The following is a 12,088-nucleotide window of genomic DNA, read 5'->3' as shown; positions in this document are numbered from 1 at the left end:
ACCCTACCTAAAATGAAGCCAACATAGAGGAAAGCAGAACTGAGAGACAGAGAGTGGAGTGAGTCTTGATGTATATCAGGTCCCTGGATCCAGCCATACCTGAAGGCAGTGTCAGCTATTTATATCATTAAATTGTTTTTCCTATGCTACACAAGTTTGAATTCAGTTTATGTTGCTTAAAACCAAAATAGTCTTCATGAATCCAGTGTTGGATTGAGAATTATGAAGCATTATAAAAAGGAATAATAATAGCCATTCCCATCCCCCTTTTGTCCTTCGTGTTTTCTGGGTAACCTCATTCACAATTGTCTCTCTGTTTTTTCTACGTTGCTGACCAGAAATGAATTCCTCTCTCTTTTCATCCCTCTGGATTTGTTTTGCTTACATATGAAAGCAAACTCTAGCTATCAGGTCAATTTCATAGGCTGATCATCTGATGCTTGAATTATCTCCATGACATTCCCTGCCCCCGCCGGCATTCCCTGCCCCTGCCCTACACCCATGACTGTCCAGTGTATGTCTGCATCTCTGCAAGGATGGGGAGAGCTCATTATTCCACCAGGAAGATGGTTTCCAACAAACTCTTATCACAGTCGAGCTCTGAGAGCTGTCTCTGGTGCAGTGAGACTTCAGATAGGGACACTATATTGTGAAGGCGAGGTAGTTGCATGCAGGGCTTCCAATACTCTTTCAAAAAGCCTGAGTTGAAGTCTTTCAGAGAACTCATATGCATACCTCCTGAGCTGGAGCTGTGGGCTCTGCAGAACAAGGTTTCCAAAATGTAGGCTGCCAACCTCTCATGGTAGGTAGGATAATTTTCAGTGGAGTGAAATAACTTGGAGTGAAACAGTTCTCCCCTATTCATCCCTTTGTTACATCCTTGTGATTTCTGTCAATGGCAAGTCTCAGGTTGGTGCTGGTTTAGTCTTTAACACCTCTCCAAAGCACTGACTAATCCCATTTTAACTGAGAGGCCGCCAGCTTTGGTAGACAACAGTATCTAGTTAGAATTGAATGCTTTGCTCATTTGTCCTTGTATTTATTTTAATGGAGACCTATTTCTGGCAAGTAATATTGGCCTTCTAGTTATAGCATGATGTAAAGTTTCCTTTTGAGATACATTTATTTAATCTAAAAAAGGAAAATATTTAAGTAAATAAAAATAGACATGGTGTGCAGATTTTTGCAAAACTCTTGTGGCTGCTTTGCAAAGGACTAAAGTTTGAGTAGCCTAATTTAGAGAAACATTTTATCCATGTGTTCATTCACTCGACAAATATTTATTGAGCACCTACTGAGTACGAGGAATGGGGAGGACTAGACAAAGAGACAACACAGTCTGTCAGAGAGTCCATGACCAAGGGAAGGGCTTGAGCATGGAAGGTTCGCTTGCCACATTAAGGAGTTGGGTCTTGACCTTGAGGGGCACTGGGGAACCACTGAGTGTTCTGGAGCAAAGGAGCAGGCAGGGTTTAAGAAAGCTGAAACTGGCCAGGTATGCAGGATGGATTAAAAGGGAGAAGATCAGAAGTGAGAAGATTGTCAGGAGGCTGCACTGTAGGTGTGAGACGAGGAGGACCTGGTGCCCAGCAGGGTTCCCAGCGCATAGTAGGCACCCAATAGATGGTGGAAATGATGATTGTGAATGTCATTATCATAGTCCTCTCTCTTTCTCGACTTGGGAGAGTTCATTGAGTCATAGACTCACAGGCCATTAGGCTAGAAATGGTCCTTAGATATTAGCTAGTTGAATGCTTTTGCAGGTAAACTGAGGCCCAGAGAGAAGCACTGACTTGCCTGAGGGTACTTGGCTATCTGCTGGCAAAGCCATGAAAACCATGCCTACTAGCTACATTTTTGAGCACTTGCTGCATGGTAATGATTGACACATGGGGAAATAGAGGTGTAGAGAGGACGAACCACTGGCCCAGAGACACACAGTAGGAGAGGAGCAGAGACTGGATCTCAGCTCAGGCCTGGCCTCCTCCAACGCCAGGGCTCTGGGCCTGTAGGCTCATGAATCCTGCCAGGGAGTTTTTCTGCCGCCCCAGAGAGCCTCTCATTAGGCTATAGGTGATGATCTGGGAAGAGACCCAATCTGGGAGTCAGGACCCCCAGACTTGTCACCAACCTGCTTTGCTCTCCTGCCCGTTGTCCAGGCCCCCTGTCCAGGACCCCATCTGCTGCTCAGAGCAGACTCTGTCTCCATGACAACAAAGAATCCCATCTTCCAGGCTTTCCAAAATTGTAGTAACACTGAGAAGTATCCCTTCAACCTAAGAAAATATCCCCTGTAGGGAAGCGGGCCTTTGTTTTTTTGTTTTCACAAGAAATGTTATTACCTTAACCACACCCCCCTCCATGCCAGAAATTCCCCCATTAGCAAAAGGAGTCCCTGCATTAATGTGCGTAATCACTTGAGAAACCACAATAAGCCTTGCAGGAGATAATAAGACCTAAGTTCATTTGGTTATTCTGTCCCCGAGTCACGCTGGGACAGATCTTGGGCAGCGAGGCCTCACTGCTGAATGTTTAAATATTTGTGCCTGTCATACCATGCTGAGATCAATACTTAAACACTCAACAGGCACATGCCTCCAAATGGGCAACCCATGAAAAGACAGGCCAAGAGCAGCCATGGAGATGAGCCTGCCCCCTAGGAGATGGCTTCATAAACATTTCTCCACGGCACATTGTACTATAGGTATTATGCTGTCTTTGAGCTAGACAGACCTTGGACATGTGACCTCCCCTTCCTAGGCCTCAGTTTTCTCTCTTTAAAGTGCGAATGATAGTAGTCTCTACCTCAGAAGGTTGCTTGGAGAAAGCCAGCTAACGCCCTGGTATGTGGTAAATGCTCAGTATATGTTAATTGTTCTGCTGTGAATTGCAAGGAATATCCATGTCCTACCTCCCCAGCTGACAAGATTCTAGTTGAGGTTCAAGGTCAATCTCAAATGCTACCACCTCCAAGAATCTTGACTGATTTTTCCCCAACTACATATGATTTCTTCTCCACTGAAACTCCCACACAGACCTTACTACTGCCTTCCTTCAGCTTCTTACCACTCTCCCTTTGGTGGGGGCAGGGACTGTTTTCCCTTGGACTGCTACACACAGCAGGGCTCAATACTTGTTGACTGTGACCCTTACATTCTCTCGCGGGGTGCCTGGGACTCTTGAGTTCCCTTCCACGCTCATTGCCTGCATCCAGCCAAATGAGGCTACTTTCAGTGCCCCTCAAAAGGCTTCTACCTCTGGGCCTTCATATATGCTGTTCCCTCTGCTGGAAACACTGTTCCCTCATCCTCCCTCTTCTCCTGGTAAACTCTTTCTTACTCTGCAGGTTTCAGCTTGGGTGCCACCAGGACACCTCTGACCCGTGCAATAAATATCCTTTTTTTTTTTTTTGAGACAGAGTCTCAAACTGTCGCCCAGGCTGGAGTACAGTGGCATAATCTTGGCTCACGGCAACCTCTGCCTCCTAGGTTCAAGCAATTCTCCTGTCTCAGCCTCCTGAGTAGCTGGGATTTCAGGCTCGCACAACCATGCCCAGCTAATTTTTGTATTTTTAGTAGAGATGGGGTTTTGCCATGTTGGCCAGGCTGGTCTTGAACTCCTGACCTCAGGTGATCCGACTGCCTTGGCCTCTCAAAGTGCTGGGATTATAGGCGTGAGCCACCACCCCCAGCTGGAAACATGCAATAAATATGTATTGAATAGATGAAGGCACTAAGGAAAACCATGCATTTGTGTCTCACTCAAGTATAAATTTTTGAGGGCCTGGGCGTCCACCCCCCAATGGACAGGATGTGAGGAGCAGGGCTCAGAGTTCAAAACCCCTTATTTTTTCTTCCCCTGGCAGTGCCAGCCTCCTGGGAATAAGAGCCCTGCCCAGTTGGCAAGGATTGGAATGTCACCGGTCACCTGTGGTGTCTGACAACTAACACAGACTGGATCCTGTGTGCTGCACACCGAGGACACTGATGCATGTCTATCTGGAAACCCAAGGCTTATCTGGAGGGCAGCGAGGTGGTTGGGCTGGAGGAAAGACAGGCCTGGAAGGAAGGCACAAAGAGGCAGTCCATGCTGTGGAAAGAATGTGGACATTGGGGAGGGAAGACTGGATTCACATCCCAGAGAGTTATCCAGGAGCTATGCGACCATGGGCAAGTCATGTCTTTAAAATACCAAGTCACTATGTAAGTATTTATGGAGGTTCTCTTAGTGCTGGAGCCATTCACATTAACCACTGCAATCCTCCACCAAAAGACCCCATAAAATGGGTGGTGTTATTCCCTTCATATAGATTAAGACTCCACCACAGGCTAATGGGTGCAGCAAACCAACATGGCACACGTATACATATGTAACAAACCTGCACATTGTGTACATGTACCCTAGAACTTAAAGTATAAAAAATAAAAGACTCAAAGGATGAAACAACTTGTCCAAGGTCACACAGCCAGTAAGACCTGGTTTAAACCCTGGTGAGCTGCTTACTCTCTTGGGGCCTCTGTTCGGGAAAGGCACTCATTTCTTCAAACTTCTTTTTCATGGTCTGTGAAATGGGAATGAGACAGAGACAGAGACTCCCAGTATGGCCCTGAAATCTGAATGAGGTCACCTGCAGTAGTGGAGAGGGCTCGGTAACTGCTGACTTGTATTGACTAACATGTGAATAGCTAACATTACTGAGAGCCTACTGTGCCAGAGAATATTCAAGCAGCTGTACAGCAATCCTTAGACAAGCCTGTGAGATAGGTACTATCAATAGCCTCATTTTACAGGTGAGGAAACAGGCACAGAGAGGTTAAATCACTTGCCCAAAAGCACACCTAGAAGTGCTAGAGATGAGATTTGAAATCAAATAGTTTAGCTTGGGCTTCTAACCATTTTCTTACTATGTAGAAAGTGCCTTCATATGTATAAAGTGTCACACCTATGTAAGGATTTTTTCTTGGTGTTATCTATAGAGCACTGATGTGTGGTGCAGATGCAAGTATGGCTGTTAGAGTAATTAAGAAAGGGTGGCTGGGCACAATGGTTTACACCTGTAATCTTACCACTTTGGGAGGCCGAGGTAGGAGGATCACTTGAGGCAAGGAGTTCGAGACTAGCCTGGCCAACATAGTGAGGGCCCATATCTACCAAGATAAAGAAAGAAAAAAAGAAAGAATAGGAAAAGAAAAGAAAAGAGGAAGGAAGGAAGGAAGGAAAGAAAGAAGGAAGAAAGGAAGGAAAGAGTTAAAAATCACAGCATGTCCTCACAGCCGTGTGGCCTATGGCAAGTTCCTCAACATCCCTGCTTGTGTCTCTGCTTCTAGGGCTGGTTGCCTGGGTTCAACAGAGCGATGCATACCAAGTGCCTTGTGCCCAGCCAAATGTGGCAGTTTATACAAAGGCAGTCCTAGGAGAGGGCTTTTGGTGGCTTTTAAAAATGATATCACCTTGGAAGCAGCTCTTGAGATAAGCATCTGTGAAGAATGTGCTTCTAAGAAGAAGATGGGAGAATAACTTCCCTGCTGCCAGGCCCTTGGGTGCCTCCCTGACCCCATTGCGCCCATAATGGGTGGTGACAAAAGCCACCAGCCACTAGATCTCATCAACTTGCTTTCTTGCCTCTCCGTGGGGCTGGAGTGACCCACAGTAGCCAACACACCTTATCTGCTGGGCTGGCTAGCAGCCTGTGAAAAAGTTTTTCAAATTGGGGTATAACATGCAGTAAAGTGCAGAAAGAGCTCTAATTCTGAGTGTATAGCTCAGTGACATTTTACAGGTACACCCATCCATGTACCTACTGCTGGAGCAAGCTGTAGAACATTTTTACCTTCCCAGAGATTCCCAGTCAATATATCACCCCAAAAGGTAGCCACTATAATGACTTCCATTACCATAAGTTAGTTTTGTCTGTTCTTGAACTTCACACAAATAGTGTCATACTCTCATGTGCCTGGCTTCTTTCATTCCACATCATGTTGGTGAGATTTATCCTTGCCGTTGGATGTAGCAATCATTTGTTATTTTCAGGTCTGTATAGTATTCCTTTGTACAGATATGTTGCAATGTATTTTTCCATTCTCCAGTTGATGGACACTGGATTGTTCTCTGCTCCAGGGTACTCTAAATAGTGCTGCTGAGAACATTTTTATACATGCCCTCAGGTGCACATGTGAATGCACTTCTGTTCAGTGGTTCTTCTTCCACACTTACCGATTTCATGATAAAAAGCCATGCATTTTTAGGCCAAGACTCACTTGCAGAATTGTCTTTCTAATACCTAGGAGTGGGATTGCAGGTCCTGGGGAGGTGTGTGTTGAACTTCGGTAGATTTGCCAGCAGCCCATTTAAGAGCTCTGAGTCTCCATTACTAAGAAGCCAAACCTGCCTCTTTCAACAAGAAGGAGCTCTGAGGCCGAAGGCGACAGGCACAGGGCTCTGAGGCCGAAGGTGACATGCACAGGGCTCTGAGGCCGAAGGCGACGGGCACAGGGCTCTGAGGCCGAAGGCGACGGGCACAGGGCTCTGAGGCCGAAGGCGACGGGCACAGGGCTCTGAGGCCGAAGGCGACGGGCACAGGGCTCTGAGGCCGAAGGCGACGGGCACAGGGCTCTGAGGCCGAAGGCGACGGGCACAGGGCTCTGAGGCCGAAGGCGACGGGCACAGGGCTCTGGTTCCACATCCATGGTGCTAAGGGAGGGTCTGCAACCCTTTCACTCAGAGGGTTCAAAGGCAATTTAATTCCTCATCTGACAACCCTGATCCTTAACCTATTAAAATATTTACCCATTGCTACTCTTGTTGATACTACATTCTATACGGGCACCTTTACTTACATTTAAAAAAAAAAAGTTTTTTAGTGCCTGCCTTTGCTGAGGAGTGGGTGGCCAAGATGACAGTTGGACATGTTGCCGGGCCCCTTTCCCTATGGCCTTGGCAGTCAGGGACCTGTGAAGGCCTAACGGTCTGCTGTCTAGACCAAGGGGTCAGCAAACTTCCTTGGAAGAAGACCAGGTAGTAAATATTTTAGGGTTTGCAGGCCGTAAGATCTCTGTTGCAACTATTCAACTCTGCTGTGTAATCCACAAGATAATATATAAGCAAGCGAGCATGGCAGTGTTCTAAGAAGACTTTAGTCACAAAAACAGGTTGTGGGGCTGCAGACTTGGCTGATAATTCATAGTTTGCTGACCCCTGGTCTAGACTGTCCTCAAAGTGTAATCCATGGACCATCAGCTGCATTGGCCTCACCTGGGAACTTACTATTATGCAGAATCTCGGCCCTTCATCTCCAATCTGTTTAATTAGAATCTGCATTTAACAAAACCCCAGGAAACTCACCTGCACATTAAAGTTGCAGAAGCACTGGCCTATGGCAGAATTTTCCCTAGTGTCAGATTCTACCACTAGAGGGCCAGGAGAGGATTCCGGGTGAGACCTGGACATGGCACTAGATGACACAGACTCGCAAACGTGGAAAGTGACCTCCTCTTCAATTCACACCTAATCCTTCTGTTCACATGAAAAAGAAAGTCTCACAGTGGTGCTGCCATGAATTTAACACCTCTCCAATCCTTGCTAATCTCCTTTTTCAATACAGAGCTGGCCTCAGCTTCCTTCCTGAAACGGAGTCTGGCTGGAATTTAATAACATTGCTCTTTGTTTGTTATTTTTGTTGTATTTATTTTAACAATTTCTATTTTGGCAAGGGATATTAGCTTTCTATTTGTAGTGGCAGTGGTGGAATGTTTCCTTTTAAATAAGTTTATTGTAGTTTAAAAGTAGGGATTTATTTAAAGAAAGATATTAAGTCAATGACAATCTGAGTACGTGCAGTCCTGGCAAAATTCCTAAACAGTGGCATGAATGTTTCAAAAAAAACCTTTTTGATGTGGCGTGTGAGTCACAGAAACTTAAAAAATATGGTCGGGGAGGTGCAGAGAGTGGCTCACCTGGATTCCAGCTGTCACTCAAACATGTGATTCTGGGCAAGTCACTTTCCCTCTTGGACTTTCTGTTTGTTCAGCTGGATTGTTACAGGGGTGGTACAGGACAATGGTCCCAGTCCTGGGACCCCACTGATCCCTGGATCTTCCTGTGGAGGTGCCTCTGGGAGGCAGTTACATGTGAGTGATATTTCCTTGTGTGATAGAGTTTCCCCCACGCAACTGAACTCCTATTGCCCACCCTGGTAGCTGGCTCAATCATGCACCCTACTTTGAGGGGCTCAAGGGTATCTATCTTGAATTCAACTAGTACAGTTGCACTTTTATAAGCTGGACTTCTACTGATTATTTTGATATAATTTTTGTGTGGCTAAAGATAAAACCTGGAAGTCACTGGCCTTAGGATGTTAAAGGGCTACTGATTATTTTGATACAATTTTTGCGTGGCTAAAGATAAAACCTAGAAGTCATTGGCCTTAGAATGTGAAAGGGCTACTGATTATTTTGATACAATTTTTATTTGGCTAAAGATAAAACCTAGAAGTCACTGGCCTTAGGATGTCAAAGGGCCATCTGACTCATTCAATTCAGATCTAGAGTGTGACTCCATCCTAAATTCTTTTGCTTGCAGGAGATGGAATCTGAGCTGAAACCACCTGAAACATCAAATGAAATTTATCGACTTGCACAGCTAAAATGCCAGGAGTATATCTTGTCAGCATGGCTGGATCCATCCCCGCCCCCCGCCTCCATTTCTCAGCTCTGCTTCCCTGAGAGTTGGCTTCATTCTCCCCACGTGTTGACAGCATGGCTGTCAGCAGTTCTAGACAAACACCCTTATCCTCTCAAGAGGAAAGACTCTTTCATTCCCAGCCTTTCCGGCAAATTCCTAGGGCTGGTTCTCATGGGGCTAACTTGGCCCACAGACTCATTCCTGAGCCAGTCGTTGTGGTCAGAGGTATTTGTCTTTTTCTGGCTAAACTTGATTCACATCCACCCCATTTCCACGGAACCTGGGGTGGAATTAACCCACCTGAACCACATGCCAGGTACTGCCAGCTATTATACTCAACCCTTTGTGTGTATGAACTCATTTAATCCACATGAGACCCCGTGTGGGTGGTCCCATCCTTGTTGCCCATCATATAAAGACTGAAGGCTCAGTGAAGTGAAGTACTTGCCCTAGGTCCCCCAGGCAGGATTCAGATCCACACACGCTTAACGATAGTCTCGACCATGATACTATCCTGTGTCCTGTTAGGACTGAATTTGGAGAAGTAACTTCCTACCCTCGTGCCTAATTGAGGGTTGTAACTAGGTCAGGGAAAATGGTTGCTGAACAGGCAAAACCTTTATATATGTCCAGATACCACTTGAAAGAGTTTGAACTTAGTGTAGGAGTCCTGGAGAAGGATGTGATTGGATCTGAGTCTTAGAAAGTTCCTTCTAGAAGACATATTGTTGGTGACCAAAGCTTCTGTTAGAGTGTGTCTGGATCTCAGCTTCTGAAGGAGGTTATTGTTTGGTCTTTCCCAGAAGCATACCCTGAGATGAGGACTTGAGTGCAGGCAGTTTATTTGGGAGATGCAGAGAACCTGGGTAGGGAAGTGAGATTGGGAAGGGAAGGCAGCCAATATAGGGTGTATGATTGAGCCAGCTACCAGGGGTGGGCAACCAGAGTTTAATTGCCTGGAGGAAACTCTAGGAAATAGCGTAGCACATGCACCTCAGAATTATCCTACTCAAGGAGAGAGGGAGCTGGGGTATTTGTACACCAGATCCTGCCAGCCATCAGTTGAGGGCTGCTTCTCAGGGTGTTAGTTTCTCAGTCTCTGGACTAGCGAGCACTTGGGCACAACAGCCTTCTGGGGTTATAGAAAAGCCCCCAGGCACAGAGGTGCAGTCAATGGTGGTGGAAGGTCGGCCAGACCAGCTGGGAAAGGTAAAGTCTAGAGATACGAGTGGCACACTGCGTCTCCTTCAGTGGGAAAGGGGTGGGCACTGCAAAGGTAGCTTATGCCTGATGGGGCTTTGCCAGTGAGCCTTACCCTGAGACCTTATTCATTTTCTGGGATTTTCACCTTCCAAGAGTAGTGGGTAGTGGAATCCAGAGGTAAGAATCCTGGCCTTGGAGTCAGAAGGCCCCAGTTCCTGTAGGACTTCCTAGGTGGGCCTCAGTCTCTTCCTTTCTTGCATGGGCACAGCCGTGAATACTCAAGAGAGGTGTTGAGAGGCGGAAGGAGTTTGTGCACTCAAGACCTAGCATGGAGTGGCTGTCCCATTGAGGCTCATGGCATCCACACATCTCTATCTTAGGAAATCCAGAAGCAGCAAACGCTCGCTGTGCTCTCGTTACTTGCCATGAGAGTGGCAGCTAATCACAATATCATTATTTAGGAGAAAAAAATGGATTCAGCATTTTTATCCCAAACGGAAGCTATTGACGTTCCTAGAATAGTTCTGGGAGAGGGAAAGCCCACCGTTAAATGCTCCTTCAGAAACAATTGGCAATCAGTGGGCCAGGCACAGGGCCAGCGCTGAGGTCCTTTCTGGTCCTCTCTGATAAAGGGAATGAAGCGCTCCAAAGGAGGCCATGGCTGGGGGCAGGCAGGCACCAGGACAGGAATTGAAATCTTAATGGGAGAGAAAACCTGCAGAGCCCTTGGATTTCTGCTTGTCTGCCCCAGGCTGATGGGGACTGGGGAGAGATTGGCAGTTGGGAGAAGAGAGGACCACAAGGTGTTTCTGCACCTGTTTCCTTCCCACCCCTTTTGTCCCTTCCCCCTCCCCTCCTCTCTCTACTTCCAGTTTTAACTTTCATTCGCTCTTCCCCCAACTCTCTCTCCTTTATTTTCTTATTTTGTCCTCTTTCATTTTCCCTCTTTAAAAATATTAATTACAGGCCAGACATGGTGGCTCATGCCTGTAATCCAAGCAAGGTGGGGGCATTGGTTGAGTTTAGGAGTTTAAGACCAGCCTGGGCAAAGTAGCAAGACCCCACCCCATCTCTGCAAAATGTTTTATAAGAATTAGCTGGGTGTGGTGGCGCGCACACGTAGTCCTAGCTACTCAGGAGGCTGTGGGGAGAGGATCATTTGAGTCTGGGAGTTTGAGGCTGTGGTGAGCTGGGATTACGCCACTGCACTCCAGCCTGGGCAACAGAGCGAGACTCTGTCTCTAAAACAAACAAACAAACAAAACAAAGTTAGACTGGGTGTAGTGGCTCATGCCTGTAATCCTTGTACTTTGGGAGACTGAGGCAGGTGGATCCCTTGAGGCCAGGAGTTTGAGACCAGCCTGGTCAACATGGCAAAACCCTGTCTCTACTAATTAGCCAGGCATGGTGGTGCATGCCTGTAATTTCAGCTACTCAGGTGGTTGAGGCATGAGAATCGCTTGAATCCAGGAGGTGGAAGTTGCAGTGAGCCAAGATCACACCACTGCACTCTAGCCTGGGTGACAGAGTGAGACTCTGTCTCAAAAAATAATAATAATAATAAAAATTATGCAAGCATTTCAGGCGTTTACTCCTTGTAAACTATTACAACATTTAAGACAGTTGTTTTTGATCATCACACGTAATCATCGCTCACTCCTCCCTCGCCCGATAGAACCACCGTGAACTGTTTACGGCATGTCCTTCCAGGCTTGGTTCTTTCCACTCGATTTCATCTGTATGTACCTAGAAAACATATGCTGGTGGGTTTTTTGTGTTTGTGTGTGTTGACATTATAAAAATGGCATCCTACTATGCTATCATTGGGCCACTTGTTTTTCTCGCTCAATAGTTTCGGTGATCTTTGCACTTTGCCATGCAATAAACAGATCTTCTTCATTTTTTTTCTTTGAACTGCTGTGAGTATTCCAAAGTGCAGCCTAGAGGGGCTGTATGCACTTCCCCATTGATGGTTATTCAGGCATTTTCAATTCTTTGCCATTGCAGACTGGGTTGCAGGGGACGCTTGTTTACAGAACTTCTCTCCTTCCCTTTCCTTTTATCCTTTCTTCGCTAGGCCCCACCAGTTTTCACTGTGTTCTTTTTACAAAACAAGATCCCTTGGAGATACATCTCATTTTTTTTTTTTTTTTTTTTTTGAGATGGAATTTTGCTCTTGTTGCCCAGGCTGGAGTTCAATGGCGCG

This window comes from Pan paniscus, chromosome 2 (genome assembly GCF_029289425.2).
Source record: "Pan paniscus chromosome 2, NHGRI_mPanPan1-v2.0_pri, whole genome shotgun sequence".
Lineage (NCBI taxonomy): Eukaryota > Metazoa > Chordata > Mammalia > Primates > Hominidae > Pan > Pan paniscus.
Note: the sequence above shows the minus strand (reverse complement) of the source record.